Raw genomic sequence first — 20,637 nt, 5'->3', positions numbered from 1 at the left:
CACCCCATGTTCTCATTTCAGAAGGACAGGGAGACCTATTCCATACTGACCAATGATGACAAGGTGGACAATTGGACAATGCAGAACAAGGGGCCTGTGCACTGGGTCTCTAGCATTCTAGAGGAATCCCCAAAACTTGTGTATGCTCCTTATTCCCTATGACATCACACCCTAACCTACAACTGAATTTGGCCAGGCCCCCCATTCAGGGTTTTCAGGAAAGGTGAGGATTTCTCCAGAATGGAAGATGACAAGCTCCCTGGCCCTCATACATATGCCAACCCTAATCCACAGAGATGGGAAGCTGCTCTTCCATAGTTGTCGTTTCTACTCCATACACGAAGCTGCCACTGTACAACAGAGCTGCTACTCTACACAATCAGCTGCAAAGAGGCTACTAGCCCCTAGACACAATCATCAGCCCCAAAGCTACCTGTTTAGCCTCTAGACTATTCCATCATTTATGGAACCATCATGAACAACTTCTTCAAATAAAATTCTTTTCTAACAAAATTGAACAGAATTTGAGTCTTTCTTGGGCTGAGATTCTTCCACAAACTTGGGTGTGTTTCTCCCATGAGAACTCCTCCCTACTCTGTCTCTGACCCAGTGATACTGGCCTGTTGGATGATTCTTGGTTAAGATGCTCCATCTTGTAACTTTGTCTTTCCCTGAGTTGTCTCCACTGCTTGGAATATGTCCTTCATGCTCATCTCGACCTCTTGGATTCAGTCTTCTCAGGTAGCATCTCACTTTCTGACAAGTTTATCCTGGTCCTTAAAACTCTTATAGCGTTCCTTCTAAGAATCCTAGAACCCATTCTTCCTCAGGACTTCAATACTGCCCCAGGGCTTGAATTCAACCTGGGCCACTACCTGTGCTCATATGTGTGGCTCCATTTACCCCATCTCTTCAACACCTGCTTCTTTCCCTCCTTCATGTCCAGGACTCAGACTCTCCAACTGAGCAGGTAGGTATCCATAAACCCTGGGCAGTAAAGTAATATGAAAGTAGAGGGTGCTGACAGCACATGTCTCTTGAGAAAAGATTTTGTAGGGTACCATTTATAAGGATGAATTCAGATTCAATGGAACTGTCTTAAAATAAATTATAATGTAGTAGCACTTCAATTGGCATCTATTTTCCTATTGGGATAATTCTATTTTACCTTGTCTGTGTGAGTGTGAATCCTCCTACCCCCTTTTATGATTATAATAGTATTAGCCTTTATGATTGTTTTTATAACACAATCATTAGTTTTGAGTTCATATTCAAATAATATAGTTTTCTTAATAAAAATTATAAACATTAGCCTGTAAAAATGGAGATTTTGAACCCCAGACTTCAATCCCCAGAAGTCCTTGGTGTTTCGCAGAATTCCCTATAATCTCACCTGAATCTCCACTTGGCAAGATCACAACTGGTATTTAACTGGCAGTGATGCCTATCTCTCTCTCTCTTCCATTGCAATGATGTAGTAAGTAAGTTAATTCCCCTGAGGCCCGAGGAAGACTAGTCTCAGATGGGTCTTGTAAACATACCAACTTTGAAATTACAATAATTTAAGGATAAGAGGAAAAGAGAACAAAACCAATGCTTGCTAGGCCCATTGACAAAAAGCTAGTTACGGGGCAGTCCCCTTTGGCATAAGAGTATACATTCAAAACAAATGCTTTCAAACCCCACACAGTTCAAATCACCACATCCCAAAGTTCACTCTGGATCTCCTGGTGCAGTTAGTAAGTCTGTGGAGGAATCTTCATGGTGCCTTCTCCAAACAGTTCACTTTCTGAATTTGGAGAGTTATCATGTTTCCTCACCTAAAATTAATCTCAAAAGGAATTTATAACTTGCAATTTAAAATAATAATAATATTTATGCACCCCCAAAGAGGGGCATTAAAAAACACAGGGATAACTTAGGGATACATGGCTCAGTTATGAGTTATATCAATCATTTGGCAAAAGAAATTAAAAAAAAACATCAAAAAAATCCAAATAAGAAATGATAATTTCTGGATGAAATATAGACTATCAAAGTCTTATGTATAAAAATTCTAAGTAAAGGAAAATTAAATCTATGACAGGTCCTTGAATCAGTGCTCAATTAAAATGATATAAGCAATTAAGCATTTACCCAATCAGTAGCCAGGACTACAGAAAGTTGCCACATTATGAAACACAGAAAAGGGATTAGACTATAGGAGCCAGGTAACAGCCATATTTAAAATACTTGGTAGAATGTGGAACAAGCAAGACCTGCCTTTAACAGATGTTAAATGGCCACAACCTTGAAGCCCAAAGAACTTCAAGTCCTCTTGTTTGGGCTCAAAATTACATCCCCTCTGCATCTTTCCCCCCAGATACTGACCCTTCTTCCTTTGTCCCTCCTTCCCACCCTGCCCAATTCAATTCCCATACCCTTCCTACCTCTGATCCTTCTGGCACTATGGGACAACAACAAACTCTCCCCCTCAGCATGCCCAACCCTTCCCTTTCTCACACCTACCACATTGAGATCAGAGCAAGAAGCCTAGAGGCAAGAGTAGCAAATCATTCAGATAGTTTATTTCCTTTAAGGGAAGTACCCACTTTTAATAAAGATGGGAACATGGTATCTGTAAGACACCATACACCTTTTAACCCTGAAGTTTTAATTAGATTCAAGAAAGATCTTCCATCATTTGAGGAAGAACCAATATTAATTATAAAAAGATTGGAGAACATATTCAGAACTTTTGACCCCACTTGGATGGATGTTGAAAATTTATTAGAAAAATTTCTGACAAAGAAAGAGAAAAATAATGTCATCTCTCTGGCTAATCTGAAGCGAGGTAGAGGAGCAAATTATTGGCCAACTGAAGACCCACACTGGAACCCCAATGTTGAACTAGATCACAGAAAACTAAACCAGGCCAGAGAAGCATTGCTGACAGCCATGAGAGCTTGCTCTGATAGACCTGGAAAATAGTCAAAATTTGAAAGAACCTGACAAGAAATTGATGAGACCCCTTCCCAGTTTATGGACAGACTTATTGACATAGGAAATATATATATATATATATATATATATATATATATATATATATATATATATATATGGGCCTTGATTTATCCAGAGAAAGGGACATTAGGCAAATATGTAGGCAATTTGTTGAGAATTGCTGTTCAGTGGTAAAAGACTACTTTAAAACTAGGTGTCCTAATTGAGACTCTATGGACCTCAAAGAATTGAGGAGAGTAGCAGCCTATGTTTATAAGGGTCATGTAAAAAGACCTGAGGAACACAATATGTCAGTGGAAGAATTAAAGAAAGAGAGTGAAATGTTAAAGGGACAATTGGAAAATAAGGTAGAGACCATGGCCCCTTTGCAGGAATCCACAGATAAATCATTAACATGCCTTTTCTGTGGTCACGAAAAAGTCATGAAAAACAAATCTATAATAGGTCCTTGAATCAGAGACCAATTAAAATGATTTAAGAAATTATGCACTGGGGGCAGCTGGGTTGCTCAGTGGATTGAGAGCCAGGCCTAGAGATAGGAGATCCTAGGTTCAAATCTGGTCTCAGACACTACCCAGCTGTATGACCCTGGGCAAGTCACTTGACCTCTATTGCCTAGCCCTTACCACTCTTCTGCCTTGGAACCAATACACAGTATTGATTCCAAAACAGAAGGTAAGGGTTTAAAAAATAAAAAAAAAGAAATTATGCACTATCTAATCAGTAGCTAAAACTACAAAAAGTTTGCCACACCATAAAAGACAGAAAAGAGACTAGATTTCAGCAGCAAATAGAGCCAGGATGGCAGAAAAAAGGAGGTACTTGATAGAATGTTGCTCAGAGGAAGTCCAGCCTCTGATATATGTCAAAACAGTCACAACCTCGAACCCCAAACAAGTTCAAGTCCTCTTGTCTTGGCTCAAAAAATCCCCCTGGAATCTGGTCTCTTTGACCTTGTGCTCCACAGGTACTATGCAGGTGCTCTGTGCTTCTTTAGCACTGCACAGTGGCTCTTTTGTATATTCCCTTCTTCTGGAATCAGATAGGATTATGAAGCACACTCCCATAGTTCTTTTAAAAAAATCAATGCCATCATTTTTATAGTCTAAAGCTTTTGAGTATGCTTTAATATTAGAACAAATGTATTTTAAACTTATATTAATTCAAAACAAAAAAATTAAAGAAAAATCTCAATACTGTTGACATGTGCTTCAAATACAAAAAGGAGAGAAAAAATAAAACTCAGATACTATATTGCACATGAAAGGAAAAACAATAATAAATAAGTTTTCAAAATCGAAAATATATAGCATAAAATCAGTGATACACTGTGTTAGCCATGTCTGAGTACAAATGATTTTCAGAATAAAACAGTAACACAGTAGATAATGCATAGTCAAAGAAGTATAAGAAGTATGAAAGTCCCCAAAATTCGCAATAGCCCAGTTAATAACAATAGCAAATGAACCCACTATCATATTTCATATTAATTGCTGTATGACCATGAAAAAAACCTATGAACTAATGATATTTTATCACAATTTTTACAGATGTTGCAAATCTTTCAACCTTGGCAAATGCATTTTTAAACAAAGTAAACTTATTTGGGTCTAGAATATTACCAAGAAATCTAGATTGTTCTGGTGGAAGAAAATTAAACTGAAAAGTTAAATTATTATGCATGAACAGAAGCTCTTTTTGACTTCTTGCTTTTTATGAACTGTTTACCTTTAATACAACATTCATTATAATATATACAAATATTTAAAAAATCATCCATTCAGAATCCACTAGTTCTCTAAAATTATTTCTGAAGACCCCTTAAAATTATAATTTAAATTCTTAGCTCATTAAATTCTCCAAAGGTTGTAGGTATCTTTTGATGAAGCCAGTCCATCATCATCTATGTGACGACAATTCACAAAGGCAACATGTGATCTTGGTTGGATCTAATGATAAGGGTTTGGGCAAGATGTTCATAGGCTTATACAATATTTTGATATTCAGCAAAGGTCCTAATTAAAGCAAAGGTCCTAATTAAAGATCAATATAGGCAAAACATAGTAGCTTAAATGATTCAGTATTACAGAAAGGTATCGATTAGATTAATACAGATCAACTTTTAAAAATTTAAACCTTAAAACAATCAGTAAATACAATATAAACAAATGAGAAGGTGCATGCAGACAGTGCAGTCAAAATCCTTTTTTTATCAAACGCAATAGACTTGTTCTATATTATAGGAGGAGAATAAACTCAAAATAGTCAGCAATAAATTTCCAGATCTCTTTTAAAGTGCCCTTCCCCATCCCCAGTATTTATCATCCATTTGCATCTCTTTTATCAGAGCTCTGAAGTTTCTGATAGAAGCACTGGGCAGAATCTCCTTTCTGCATGTTGAAAGTATTTAAGACTTTTAGAATTTTGTCAAAATATTTCAGTTTGGTTTGTAGTTTAAATAGCATAGTTTACTGCATATTCTTGAGTGGAAGCAAACAGAATGGGAAATAGCCAATGAAAATACAAGCTGCTAACAAGAGATAAAAGCAGGGCCAATATGTGCTTGCTAGGTCAAGCAATTCAAACAGTTCTTTGAAAGTTTGAAGAATGGTTTGGAATAGCATTTTTTTTCCAGAAAAAAAAAGGCAGAATGGAAAGGGACTAGTTAGGATACTTGGAAAAACTTTGTTCTTTCACCTCCTCCCTAGGGGCAAATCTTCAAGGGAAAACAATAGCGTATTTGCATATGATAGAAAAAGTACTGCTCCTTGGTGTTTTGGGTGAAGAGAAAGAAGAAAAAAAAAACAGATTTATTTCCCAAAACTGACTAACACCCTTCTAAACTAGGAGTCCAGGATCAGCTTTTTAAAAAAATCTTGAAAATTAGGAGGGGTGGGGTTCTTTTCTCCACACTGAAAAATGGCTATGGCTCCTAGAAACACACTTGTGGAGTGTGGAAAGGGATTGGGGTAGAAAGATTTTTACATGTCACCCTCTGTGGAAAAAAAACAACAACTCATGGCTGGAGTGGCAGGCAGGTCTGGTTGCAGGTTGTCCGAGGGCTTGAGACTGGATGGGTACAGGTCAGACTGAATCAGGAGCAGGTAGAGTGCAGTGGCTGGGATGGTGTGAAAACAGGCGAGCAGGCAGGAGAGCAGGCTTGAAAAAATATATCTATTCTATCTTTAAAATAATTGAGAATTCTATCCCTTTGTGATCTCCAAAATGAAAAGATTAAAATTATTATACAATAACTAAATATTATATTTTATGAAGTTTTATTAATAATAACTAATGCAAAAGAACTACCTGAATTCATCCCAGTTGTAGGTCAAAGAGAGAACATGGGAGGAACATACACTTAAATACCAATAATGTGATCTCGCCAACCTAGAGACCCAGGAGAGATTATAGGAAATTTTGGGAAATACTAAGGACTTCTGGGGAATGAAGTCAGAGGTCTAAAATCTCCATTTATACATGGAACAGTATGTCTCAGCCCCAGAGTCCATATTTATTAACTCAAAGTTTCTCAGGTCCCATGAGTTTTATCAGGAAGAGGGAAAGAAATTCAAAAACATATTTTCCATTTCTGTTTTAGTTCTCCTGTTGGATTCAATGACAGAGCCTGAGATGCCTCAGGGAGAGATGGTCCCAAGAGCTTCTCCATGACTGAGGATGAAGACTGATGTCAGGGAAAAGGCAAGCACCTGTCCACTCTTAAAAACAAAAGCATTAAGAAAGTTTCTAATCTCAGGAACAGTGATGCTTAAATACTCCTCTCCTTCCATCACTCCCCCAAACAAATGCCTGCCTGATGTTCATTTGTGTTTGTGTGGGCACCTAGAATAGGTCTTGGCACTCAGAGGTGATTTTTCAGAGGCTGGACATTCTCCATCATGACAAGACCCAAGGAGGTGACCTTGTGCTAGGCTAACCACTAAGTGACTACCTCTAGGCTTGGGACTTTAATGGATATTCACAGTGATGCTGCCCACAATTCAGAGAAAAATTTCCTATATGATTCCTGTCCTCCTGGTAGTGCTCCTAGAGCTCTCACCTCCAGTGTACAAGACAGAGAAGCCCCTTTGTTTCCTAAAAACCAGCCTCTCTAGAGATGGAGACCTAGTTATTGGTAGTTTTCTCCCCATGCATTCAGTAGAAGTCAGTAATGTCATAGGAGAAGGTCTCTTTCAAAGTCTTCCTGACAAGAGTTGTAGAGATTACAAGTAATTGCCTGCCTGATTATCTCATAAAGTTCTCTTTATCATTGTGATGTTGACAAATAATGATGAGAGCAGGGGGTCATTCTGTCTTCTCTCTCATTCTCTCTGGGATTTCTGCCAGATCTAGGTATATGATTGAACCAGCTGGCACTGCTTTTTGCTTAATCTAATTGGATTTTGTGTTGAAAGTATTTTGTCAATCTCAAAGAACCACATGAATAGCAGTGAGCCTCAGTTTCCCCACTATAAAGTGGAGATTATAGCATCAACTCCTCTAGGACTTTTGTGAAGCTCAAATGAGATCACAGATTACTAACTCTATAACTACTAGCTATTATTAGTATTATTAACTTCTCTGGAACTCAATTTATTTCTCTGTAAAATTATACCTGACTTTCTGAGTTTTGGGGTGGTACCTCATCAGTATCTTCTGTCATGTTCAGGCCCCATGCAATACTGAAAGCTTTCTGAATGGTTGAATTTAAAATTTCTTCTTCTTTGTCACAATTAAAATTCAGGAGAGACTGAGGCAGGTAGAAATTAGTTTCTCTCTACAAGGAGTATTATATTTTATGAGGTTTATTAAAGGTTGAGAATTTAAGAATATACAAGTAAGAAAAAACACATGCCTAGGCCAGAGGCCTAGACAAGACCTCACCTACATTATGGAAAGGTCCACATCTGCCCCAAAACAGAAGTCCAAAAGAGCTCAAAAACCTTTGCAATCAGGTTAAATACCTTCTCGATATCAGCCCACGCCAGAATTCCATGAGATTACAAAGCATTCTGGGGAAGTGGAGCAAAGGCTTGTGGGATTAAAGTCCAGAGTTCGAGTCTATTTTTTACATCCTTGACTGCTGTACAGAACCTGACAACAGACAAGAAATAGTGCAAACCTAACAAGCCTCACTTCCTCCCTTATCACAAGATGTTTTCCAACAGATATAAATTAGTGCAAACCTGACATGCCCCCTCCCCACTTCCTCCCTTATCACAGGATGCCTCCCCAAACTAGCTCCAGATGTCCGTAAGGAATGCAAGACCCCTCCCCTAATATTTACTTTCTCCCCCTAGCCACAAGTATATAATAACATGCCTTTACCTCAATAAACGACTCCTCTTTGCATACCATGTGAGAGCTGTCCGTTCCTTACTTGTCTCTTCCCCTTTCCTTCTCTCTCTCTCCCTCCCCTCTCAGGGGTCGTAAGGGGCTGGTCCCCAACAGATCTGGCGCCCAACGTGGGGCCCGAGCGACCACCGGACAACTGAGGAAAAGTTCGGCGCCGAAACCGAGGCTACAGTAACGGGTAAGGATCGGACGATCCCGAGGAATGGTAAGTTGTCCCATTCATATCTCCCTCTCAAACCCCATTGTGTGAATGGTTGAATGTATGTGTATTTTGATGGCAACGGAATAACAGTCCCCTTATATATACGAGTAATAGGGCGCCCCTTTGGGGAACCTGGCCGGGGCTTATACGGCACGCCTACGCTCAAATATAAGGGACCCCTCTTTGACCAAAGGGGAGAGGCCAATTTGTGGAGAGTTGATCTCGCGGTTCGACTGCCGTTGACCTGTTTCTGAGTGTGGACCTGGAATTACTGCGGTTCCGTTCTTGCGCGAGCAGGGCGGCCAGGAAACCGGGGAAGTGAATCTTGTGTGTGACTGAAAATGGGGAAAACACTATCTAAGGAAGCTCTGTTTATAAAAGAATTAAAAGAAAGAATTAAAGAGCGCAATGTAGAAGTTAAGAAAAGAGATCTGTTGCGCTTCTTCTCCTTTATTGAACAACGCTGCCCGTGGCTCATTCTCCATGGCCCTGGCATTCACCCCCTAACTTGGGATAAGGTTGGCCGAGACCTTAATGATTTTGCATGCTCAGGTCAGCCCATCCCTGAGGATTTCTTTACCTTTTATGGCCTGATTCGGGACATCCTTAAAGAGGCTGATTCCAGTACACAGGTCTCCCACCTCCTCAGCCTTGCTGAGGACGCTATTGAAGAAAGTAAAAAACAGACTGAAGAAACCCCTGAATTAGGCAACATAGACAAAAATTACAAAACCCCGTCTCAAGAAACCCCTGAATTAGACAGCATGGGCAAAAATTACAAAACCCCGTCTCTTTTAGACGAACGTATTAACATCCCCTCACACTTACCAGAACCACTCCCACTCCCTCCTCCCACCCCCACACTCTCCTCCGCTCTTCAGGAGAAGCAGTCCCCGCCCCTAGGAACACTCCCCTCCCGAGGCTCCGCTCTTCTCCCTCCCTCCCGCAGACCCGCTCTCTACCCTGTCCTTTACGATAGCAATACACCAGAGACCCTCAATCCAGCATACCAGACTGAACTGGATGAGGCGGCAGCCGGATACTACCCCCCAGACTTCCTTAAAAACAAGCCCCCTCCCTATAATCCGCTTTACCCTTCCTCGATTTTACCAACTCTTCCCAATACAAATGACCTAAAGATAGCCACTGCTCAATTAACTAAGCAAATCACTGATCTCAAACAATTTATAGACTTACAACATGAGATCGGCCACTTAACAAGGCAATTACATGACCTTCAGGTCGCCACCCTGAAACCAATCTCACATTCAAAAAAACCTAAAAACAACCCCTCCAAACTACAAAAGCCCCTCCTGGCCCTCCCGGTAGTTACCAGGCGTAGGACTACCACCGGTACCACCCCGGAGGATGTAGACATAGAGGAGATCCCTGACGAACTGTCCCAACCCTACCAAAATTCACCCCCAGTTTCCTCTGAATCTGACAGAGAGGAGGGGGATGAAGAAGCGAATCAAGGGGCCCATACCACCGATACAATCCGGCCCCATGCCCACCCGTTTAAAAGACTTAAATTCAAACAGATTAAGGACCTCCATTCAGCAGTAAAAAACTATGGCCTTAATGCTCCCTTTACCCTTTCTATCTTGGAAAGTCTCGGGGGAGATGGGCACTTACTCCCCTCAGAATGGACTAAGGTTACACAATCTGTCTTGTCTAGAGGCCAGTTTTTAACCTGGAAGGCAGAGTTTCAGGAAAGGGCAGAAAATCAAGCAAAATCAAATCTCACAAACCCCCAAACAGCCAATTGGACAGTAGACAAACTCATCGGTCGAGGTCGTTATGCCCCTGACACCGTGCAATTGAGATTGCCTCCTGGCCTCCTCATGCAAACTGCCCACGCAGCCTTAACTGCATGGCGCGCTGTCCCTGCCTCCGGGGCCATCACCGCCCCGATCTCTAAAATCCTCCAGGGACCAAACGAGCCCTATGCTCAATTTGTAGCCAGACTCTTAGAGACAACAGAAAGGGTCTTGGGACAGGACGGTACCGATAACCCAGTGGTTAGACACCTGGCCATTGAAAACGCCAACCCTGCCTGTAAGGCCGCCCTTAGAGCAAAATCTAGAGAGCTTGATCTGAACGGCATGATCCGCTTATGTAATGATATTGACTCTTATGACCACAGAATTAACAAATCTATCTCCTTAGCTATTGGAGCAGCCATTCAAGCCACCCGACAGAACGCTCCCCGTAATTGCTTTAAGTGCGGCATGCCCGGACATTTTGCTCGTGAATGTCCCTCTAATCAGATTGCTCGTGAATGTCCCTCCAATCAGACTGCTCGTGAATGTCCCTCCAATCAGGCTACCCCTAGTTTACCTTTCAGCCCCTCGGGGGTGCCTTCGAGACCGCCCCCAAGTGTCTGTCCGAAATGTAGGAAAGGGCGTCACTGGGCCAGCGACTGCCGCTCCAAAACTACCTCAAATGGACAAAATATTCCACCTGTCCAGGGAAACGGGATGCGGGGCTCCCTCGGGAGCCCCTTCCCCTCACCCTTGCTCGAGCCACAACAGGCAGCGCAGGCTTGGACCTCTGTTCCTCCTCCACCAGAATATTAACCCCTGAGGATGGCCCTGAGGTCATTTCCACCGGTGTCACTGGTCCACCACCCCCTGGTATGTTCTTCTTAATCATCGGAAGGGCACTCACTACTCTACAGGGAGTTGTGGTCCACCCCACATTAGTGGACAATGACTATACAGGAGAAATAAAGCTCATTGTTGAGTCTCCCCATGGCCCGGTTACTATCCCTGCTGGCCACCGACTAGCCCAAGCCCTCCCCCTTCCCATGGTGGGTGACTTCCCTACCATTGAACAGACAAGGGGCCCTTCGTCCCCAGGATCGTCAAACATCTATTGGGTACAACAAATCACTGAGTCCCGTCCCACCCTCCAGTTGTCTCTCGACGGGAAAAAATTTATCGGGCTACTTGACACCGGGGCCGATTCCACGGTCATTTCCCACAAACACTGGCCTTGTGCCTGGCCCCTTCAGCCCTCTACCACTCATTTGTCCGGCATAGGGCAAGTCAATCACACACTTCAGAGTTCAAAGTTCCTTACTTGGAGAGATGCTGAGGGTAACACCGGCACGACTCGACCCTATATAGTCAAAGGGCTCCCCGTTAACCTCTGGGGCAGAGATATTCTCGCTCAAATGCGACTCCTCATGGTGAGCCCCAGCGACCCTGTCACACAAATGATGCTTAAATCTGGCTTCCTCCCAGGAAAAGGGCTTGGCAAAAATGAACAGGGCGATCCTCAACCTATCTCCCTTACACCCAATAGAGATAAAGCAGGCTTTGGGTCACAAAATTTTTCATAAAGGCCACTGGTCCTCCTGCACCCCAGGCAGATAAGATAACTTGGAAGTCTGATTCCCCTGTCTGGGTCGACCAGTGGCCCCTTACCGCTGAAAAGGTCCAGGCCGCCATCATGCTGGTGCAGGAGCAAATCTCTTTGGGCCACCTCGAGCCCTCCACCTCACCATGGAACACACCTATTTTTGTTATCAAAAAGAAGGCTGGAGGGTGGAGACTACTACAAGATCTACGGGAAGTTAATAAAACCATGATTCCCATGGGCGCCTTACAACCCGGACTCCCATCACCTACAGCTATCCCTAAGGGATTTCACAAAATAGTTATAGATATAAAGGACTGTTTTTTCTCCATTCCCCTCCATCCTCATGATTGCCCTCGATTCGCCTTCTCTATCCCCATAGTCAATCAAATTGGCCCCAATCCCCGATTTCAATGGTTAGTCCTGCCTCAAGGAATGGCCAATTCTCCTACCCTATGTCAAAAGTATGTTGCTCAGACGATAGATCCCATCAGGCTTCGATTCCCTTCCGCATATATTATCCATTATATGGATGATCTTCTCATAGCAGCTCCCTCCCCTCAACTGACCCAGACCATCGCTCAAACCATTACTTCAGCCCTACAGGACAGAGGCTTTAAAATTGCCCCCGATAAGGTACAGGTCCAATATCCCTTTTCTTTTCTCGGATTCCGTCTCGAGACTGATCATCTCTTTACACACAAAGTCACGCTTAATCGTTCCACCCTAAAAACACTTAACGATTTTCAAAAACTTCTAGGGGATATTAATTGGCTTCGTCCTTATCTCGCCCTTGCAAAAGCAGACCTCCGCCCCCTAGAAGATATTCTATGCGGAGATACCGACCCCTCTTCATCACGATCACTAACACCCGAAGGAGAAATCTCCTTACAAAAAGTTGAACAGGCAATTGCCAAACAGAACATCGGTTACTTCTCCCCTAAGGATCCCCTCTATTTAATCATCTTTTCCACCGAATTCTCTCCCACAGGTCTCCTATGGCAGGACCCTTCTCCCCTCATTTGGCTACACCTTCCCCTAGCCTCTAGGAAGATCCTGATCCCCTACCCTGACCTGGTTGCTCAGCTTATTATGATGGGTGTCCGCCTGGCCACTCGCCACTTCGGCCGCCAGCCCGATCATATTGTTTCCCCGTATAATAAAGAGCAACTACGATGGCTGCAAACACAGAATGATAATTGGGCCGTCCTTATCTCATCCTATGAAGGCACTATTGACAATCACATGCCCAGTAATAAACTCTTACAATTCTTTACCCTTACCCCCTTCACCTTAACCCGTGTTACGCAGTCATCTCCCATTCCCGGAGCGCCCACGATTTTCGTGGACGGCTCGAAAACAGGCCTCGCGGCCATTGTTATGCATGATTATCCCCATACTGTACACACTCCTTATCAATCTGCACAACTGGTTGAACTCTATGCAGCACTCACTGTTTTTATCTCTCTGCCTGAATCCCCCTTCAATCTATACTCTGACAGTCGATATGTCGTTCAGTCCCTACTACGGCTTGAGGCTACTCCTGTTATTCAACCCACAACAGCCACCTTTTTCTTATTCACCAAAATACAGCAAGCCATCAGAGCACGGTCCCACCCCTTCTTTATAGGCCACATTCGTGCTCATTCAGGTCTCCCAGGCCCCTTGGCATTAGGAAACGACCTTGCAGATCAATATACCCGCCTGGCCGCTCTGGCTGTACCTACAGTCCCTTCGCCAGACCCTATTTCCCTTGCTACTGAAGCCCACAAACTGCACCACCTTAACGCCCATACTCTCCGCTTAGCCTACAAAATCACTAGAGAGCAAGCCAGAGCTATAGTGAAAAGCTGCAAAAATTGCCTTACGCTGTTACCTGAACCTCACTTTGGAGTCAACCCTCGTGGCCTCCTCCCTGGCCACCTGTGGCAGATGGACGTTACTCATGTTCCCTCCTTTGCTAAATTGAAATATGTTCATGTTTCCATTGACACCTTTAGTGGGTTTCTTTTTGCCTCGGCACAATCTGGCGAGGCCACCAAACATGTCATCAAACATATGTTTCTCGCCATGTCAGTCATGGGAAGACCATTGACCCTTAAGACAGACAATGGTCCTGGCTACGCAAGCCGTTCCTTTAAACAGTTCTGTGCTCAATTAGGCATAAAACATATCACTGGCATCCCCTACAATCCCCAAGGACAAGGTATTGTAGAAAGAGCAAACCAAACACTGAAAAATACCATTTTCAAACTAAAAACTCAGGAGACCCTCTACCCCTTGTGCGGCAGCCAAACCACCTTGCTGGCACATGCCCTTTTTTCCCTCAACTTCCTCACCCTGGATACGGAGGGCCGCTCTGCCGCGGACCGTTTTTGGCACCCACACACCACCTCTAACCTCGCTCAGGTCCTATGGCGTGATCCCCTCACGGGCCGTTGGAACGGCCCTGACTCTGTTCTGACCTGGGGCAAAGGCTCAGCCTGCATTTTCGACAAAAGGGAGCAGTCTGCTCGCTGGATCCCCTCACGTCTAACAAAACCCTTCAGCCCAGATAATCACCTTCCCCCAGGGTCTACCCCTGAGAAAAATCTCCCCTCTTGTCTTACAGGTAATGCGTGAAACCCATGATCCATCCTGCCTTGTACTGCGAACACTGTTGGCTGCCTCCTTGTTCTTCGCAATCCTCGGCCTTCTTGCTGCCCTGATAGAATCCATCCACCTCACCCTCTACATTCGCAGTCTGAACGACCCTTGAACATTCGCGACCATTATGGGCCTTCAAATTTTATTGTTTCTTTCCCTACTCACCCCCCCTATGAGTGCACAACACCACTCCCACCGTCCATGGAAATGGACCCTTAGCAGCTGGGACAGTAGCTCTATTATCCAGACTACAACCACCTCTGGAGCACCCAGCTTCACCTTTCTCCCCTGCACAATTATTCAACAGGACGGACCATGCCTACCGGAAAAACGCGGAGCCCCTACATCACACTTCACGTATAATGATTATTACATTTGCCCTTCTTCCAATCCTGGAAAGCATTATTGTAATCGCCCAAATGTATACTATTGCTCCTATTGGGGATGTGAGACTCGCTCTACCGGATGGACTCCCCCCAAATTAGACTCCTTCCTTTCCTTTCATTGGGGACCCTCGGGTTGTAAGCCCCGATCACAGCTCGGGCGCTTTATCGCGGAGGGTTCTAAAGGACTATGGATTGACTGTTCATATCTCAACCTTACAGTACTACAACCCACCGATGACAGCTGGCTCCTAGGAAGAACTTGGGGTCTCCGCTCCTACCAACCAGGAGATGACCCCGGAGGACTGTTTTTCATCAAGAAAGAACTCCCTCAGGAAACCCCCCCCTCCATTCAGGGCCCAAACAAGGCCCTCCGACCCGCTAAACCCCGACACCCACCTCACCCCCCCACACCGACATCCGCTCCCCAACTTAGACCGTCTCCCTCGTCCCCCGTCCCCTTCCCTTCACCCCCTCCTCCTCCCCTGTTATCCCCTATCCCTAAGGAGAAACCGATAATCCCTTACCCGTACCTCCCTCTCCTGCAAGCGTCTTTTTCCGCGCTTAACCACTCCTTCCCTAACTTCACGACCAATTGCTGGCTTTGTTTAGTCGCGTCCCCGCCCTATCTTGAAGCTTATGCCCTAACCGATAATAATCTTACGTGCTCTAAGGTTGACAACCCCTCTGCTTGTCACTGGGATAATGATGATCCCTCCCTTACTATACCTATCATCGGAGGCAATGGCACTTGCATTGGCAAAAATGCTACACTTAATCCTTATTGTGCTGTGTCCTTCGTGACTAGGAATGACTGCAAATTTTATATTCCCCCTGGTAATACCCGTTGGCTTTGCGCGAAAGCAGGCCTTCAAGCCTGTTGGGCTTCCACCGCCCCAGAGGACGTGTGCATTCTGGTCACCATTGTACCACGTGTCACCTTTAGGCCCGACCAGGACTTCCTCCCCCTGTGGGAACGACTCCAAAACCCCAGATGGAAAAGAGAACCAGTAACCCTCGCCGTCACGGTTGCCGCTCTTCTTGGCGCCGCCGGTGCAGGGACCGGCATAGCCGCTCTAACTTCCCAACACATATCCCACAATCATTTACGGGCAGCAGTAGATGAAGACATTGCCCGCTTAGAATCCACCATAAATTTCTTGGAAAAGTCCCATGCTTCCCTTGCTGAAGTAGCCTTACAAAATAGACGGGGATTAGACCTCCTCTTCCTCCGCGAAGGGGGACTCTGTGCCGCCCTCGGAGAAGAATGTTGCTTCTATGCTAACCACTCTGGCGTCATTAGGGACTCCCTAGCCCAACTCAGGAAAGAGCTTGAACAGAGGCGCAAAGATAGGGAAACAAACGGCCCTTGGTATGCACAGTTTCTGCCTAGTTCTCCATGGTTCTCTGCAATCCTCTCTACCCTCCTTACCCCCCTCATAGTTTTTATCCTTGCTTTGACTTTTGGCCCTTGGATTTTCAAAACTATCACACGGCTGGTCACTCGCTCCATTGAATCATCCTTGAAGGCCTTCCCTATGGTACAGTACCACCGCCTAGAGATGGTTGGCCACACCTCCCCCTCCACTGAGCAATACAACCAACTCCACTTCTCGGGACGGTAATCCAACGACGGGAATATTGCGGGTCCCTTGCCCTTGCGTGGAGGCTATTAGGGAAACACCCCGCATAGCCTAAGACAGGAGCCGCCTCCGAAAGGGCTCTTCAAGACGGGCTTAAGACCATGCTGTGATAGTTCTGCAAATCCATTTTCTCTCAAAACCTCTCCCCCTCTTTTTGAAAAGAAAAGGGAGGAATTGTACAGAACCTGACAACAGACAAGAAATAGTGCAAACCTAACAAGCCTCACTTCCTCCCTTATCACAAGATGTTTTCCAACAGATATAAATTAGTGCAAACCTGACATGCCCCCTCCCCACTTCCTCCCTTATCACAGGATGCCTCCCCAAACTAGCTCCAGATGTCCGTAAGGAATGCAAGACCCCTCCCCTAATATTTACTTTCTCCCCCTAGCCACAAGTATATAATAACATGCCTTTACCTCAATAAACGACTCCTCTTTGCATACCATGTGAGAGCTGTCCGTTCCTTACTTGTCTCTTCCCCTTTCCTTCTCTCTCTCTCCCTCCCCTCTCAGGGGTCGTAAGGGGCTGGTCCCCAACAGACTGCCTCTGGGAAACTATGGAAATGTCAAAATTCAAAATCAAAATAGAAATGAACAAGAATATGGCCTCAGAAACCAGAGTTTTGGCTTTCCAAATCCAGATCCTACTACAGGGATGTTTGTTCTCCAGCAGTGTCATGGTGAAATAGCTCAGGAGATCTAGAGATAAGATATGTACAAGGCTAGGAGATGTGAGTTGAGTGAGAATGGGAAAAGTTTTCTAAAAGGTTTATCTACTATTTACTAAAAGCTATTATTTTAACTATTAATAAATAGCCGACTTCCGGGTTTACATGGGTGCAATCTAGACGTGAATTGATTCCTCTCCCCAGCACCGAACAAAATAGACTACCTCAAAAGAGCATAAAAATCACCTTTGGAAGAACAGAGGGACTCTCCAGTACCCCACAGAAATGAAGGTAAGTGAGGCTTGAACATTTCCACACTATAAGGAGGAGGAAAAGCTTGCACAAAAACGAGAACTGAGCCACCCTCCCCCCCCCACACAAACCAGAGTAAGGTATCAGAGCGCTCACTGGGACAGTGAGTGAGGAGCGTCTATGTCTGGGGGGCACACCAGGGTCCTTGAGATCTAAAGACTGCAAGGAAATGACCTCTCAGGGAAAATCCTGCGCTGAGCAAAGGAGAGGCCGTGCTAAGAGGCTGTGCTGAGCAAAGGGGCGGCCACGCTGAGAGGCTGCGCTGAGCAAAGGGGAGGCCGTGCTGAGAGGCTGCGCTGAGCAAAGGGGAGGCCGTGCTGAGAGGCTCCGCTGAGCAAAGGGGCGGCTGCGCTTAGAGGCTGCGCTGAACAAAGGGATGGCCGTGCTGAGCAAAGGGGTGGCCACGCTCAGCACAGGGGCCCGCACTCTAAGAAACCTTAGAGGCTGGGAAGAACTAGTCTGAGGCAACCTAAATTCACAGAAAACCCACCCATATCACCCAGACCCCAGACAAAAAAGGAAAGGGGAATAAAACCACCAAAGGGATGGCTCACATGGCCCAAAATCAAGCCTCCAGGAAGAAAGGGAAAAAGGTGACTATTGAAAACTTTTATGGTGGGAGTACCCAAGGAAAAGAAGAGAAAAAGGATGAAACCCAAACAAAATCAAAACATGCCTCACAAAATGGAGATTATCCACAAGCTCTGGAAGAACTCAAATTGGAGCTTTCCCAAAAGATGGAAACCTTCTGAAAAGAAAAATGGGAGAAAGAGATCAGCAGTCTGATAGACAAGACTTCACATGGAGAAAGAGCTGGAAGCATCTAATAGAAAGGCAGACAAAACTGAAAAGCAAAACCAGTCCCTAAAGACCAGAATTAAGCAACTGGAAGACAGTGAGCATGCAAAACAGCAAGAATTAATAAAGCAAAGCCAAAAGAGTAATGAATTAGAAGAAAACACAAAATATCTCACTGAAAAGGTCACAGGCCTGGAAAAGGGAGGAAGAAGAGACAACGTGAGAATTATTGGTCTGCCCGAAAAACCAGAAATAAACAAAAATATCAATGCTATACTACAGGAGATTATAGAAGAAAATTGCCCACATTTTCTGCAGCAAGGGGGCAAAATAGAAATAGAAATAGAAAGGGTGTTCTATGAACACCCTGTATACTAAATCCCCAAAAGACAACCCCCAGGAATGTAATCGCCAAATTCAAGAGATTCCAAGAAAAGGAGAAAATCTTACAAGAAGCCGAGAAGAGGAGCTTCAGATATAGGGGGGCTCCCATAAGGATCACACATGACTTAGCGGCTAACACACTAAGAGACCTCAAAGCATTGAACACGATATTTAGAAAGGCAAGAGTCTCCAACCAAGAATCAACTACCCAGCAAAATTGACTATATACTTCCAGGGCAAAGTATGGGCATTCAACAAAATAGAAGATTTCCAAGCATTTGTTATGAAAAGACCAGAATTTAGTGGAAAATTTGATATCCAATCACAGAAAGCAAGAGAAACATGAAATGGTAAATATGAAAGAAAGGGAAAAGGAGATAAATCTTATCTTTTTTAAAGTCAAACTCTGTTCTATAAGGACTACATTTACATCAAATTATATATATCAATATGTGGGGAAAATGTATTGTGTAACTCTCAAATATTATATGCACCATAAGAGTAGTTAGAAGAATCATGTGGATAAATAATAAAGTGGATAAAGAATCCACTTTATTATTCCTTTTAGCACAATAGTATTCCATCACCAACATATACCACAATTTGTTCAGCCATTCCAATTTTTGGCCACCACAAAGAGTACAGCTATGAATATTCTTGTACAAGTCTTTTTCCTTATTATCTCTTTGGGGTGCAAACCCAGCAGTGCTATGGCTAGATCAAAGGGAAGACAGTCTTTTATTGCCCTTTGGACATAGTTCCAAATTGCCCTCCAGAATGGTTGGATCAATTCACAACTCCACCAGCAATGCATTAATGTCCCGACTTTGCCACATCCACTCCAGCATTCATTACTTTCCTTTCCTGTTATGTTAGCCAATCTACTAGGTGTGAGGTGATACCTCAGAGTTGTTTTGATTTGCATCTTTCTGATTATAAGAGATGTAGAACACTTTTTCATGTGCTTATTAATAGTTTTGATTTCTTTGGCTGAAAACTGCCTATTCATGTCCCTTGCCCATTTGTCAATTGGAGTATGGCTTGATTATTTGTACAATTGATTTAGCTCTTTGTAAATTTGAGTAATAAAACCTTTTCAGAGCTTTTTATGAAGATTGCTTCCCAATTTGTTGCTTCCCTTCTGATTTTAGTTACATTGGTTTTGTTTGTACAAAACCTTTTTAATTTGATGTAGTAAAAATTATTCATTTTACATTTTGTGACTCTTTCTAAGTCTTGCTTGGTTTTAAAATCTTTCCCTTCCCAAAGATCTGACATATATACTATTCTGTGTTCACCTAATTTACTTATAGTTTCCTTCATTAGGTTCAAATCATTCACCCATTCTGAGTTTATCTTGGTGTAGGGTGTGAGGTGTTGATCCAAACCTAATCTCTCCCACACTGTCTTCCAATTTTCCCAGCAGTTTTTATCAAATAATTGTTTTTTGTCCCAAAAGCTGGGTTCTCTGGGTTTGTCATATACTGTCTTGCTGAGATCACTTACCCTGAGTCTATTCCCCTGATCCTCCTTTCTGTCTCTGTTTTGCTGACCACTGCTTTATAATATAGTTTGAGATCTGGGACTGCAAGGCCACCTTCCTTTGTATTTTTTTTCATTGTTTCCCTGGATATCCTTGATCTTTTTTTCTTTTAAATGAACTTTGTTATGGTTTTTTCTAATTCAGTAAAAAAGTTTTTTGGAAGTTAAATGGGTATGGCACTAAATAGATAAATGAGTTTGGGTAGGATGGTCATTTTTATTATATTGTCTTGTCCTACCCATGAGCAGTTAATGTTTTTCCAATTACTCAAGTTTAGTTTCAGTTGTGTGGAGAGTTTTGTAGTTGTGTTCATATAGTTCCTTTGTTTGTCTCGG

Source organism: Monodelphis domestica, chromosome 3 (genome assembly GCF_027887165.1).
Source record: "Monodelphis domestica isolate mMonDom1 chromosome 3, mMonDom1.pri, whole genome shotgun sequence".
NCBI lineage: Eukaryota > Metazoa > Chordata > Mammalia > Didelphimorphia > Didelphidae > Monodelphis > Monodelphis domestica.
The sequence above is the reverse complement of the archived record's forward strand: the minus strand, read 5'-3'. Positions refer to the sequence as shown.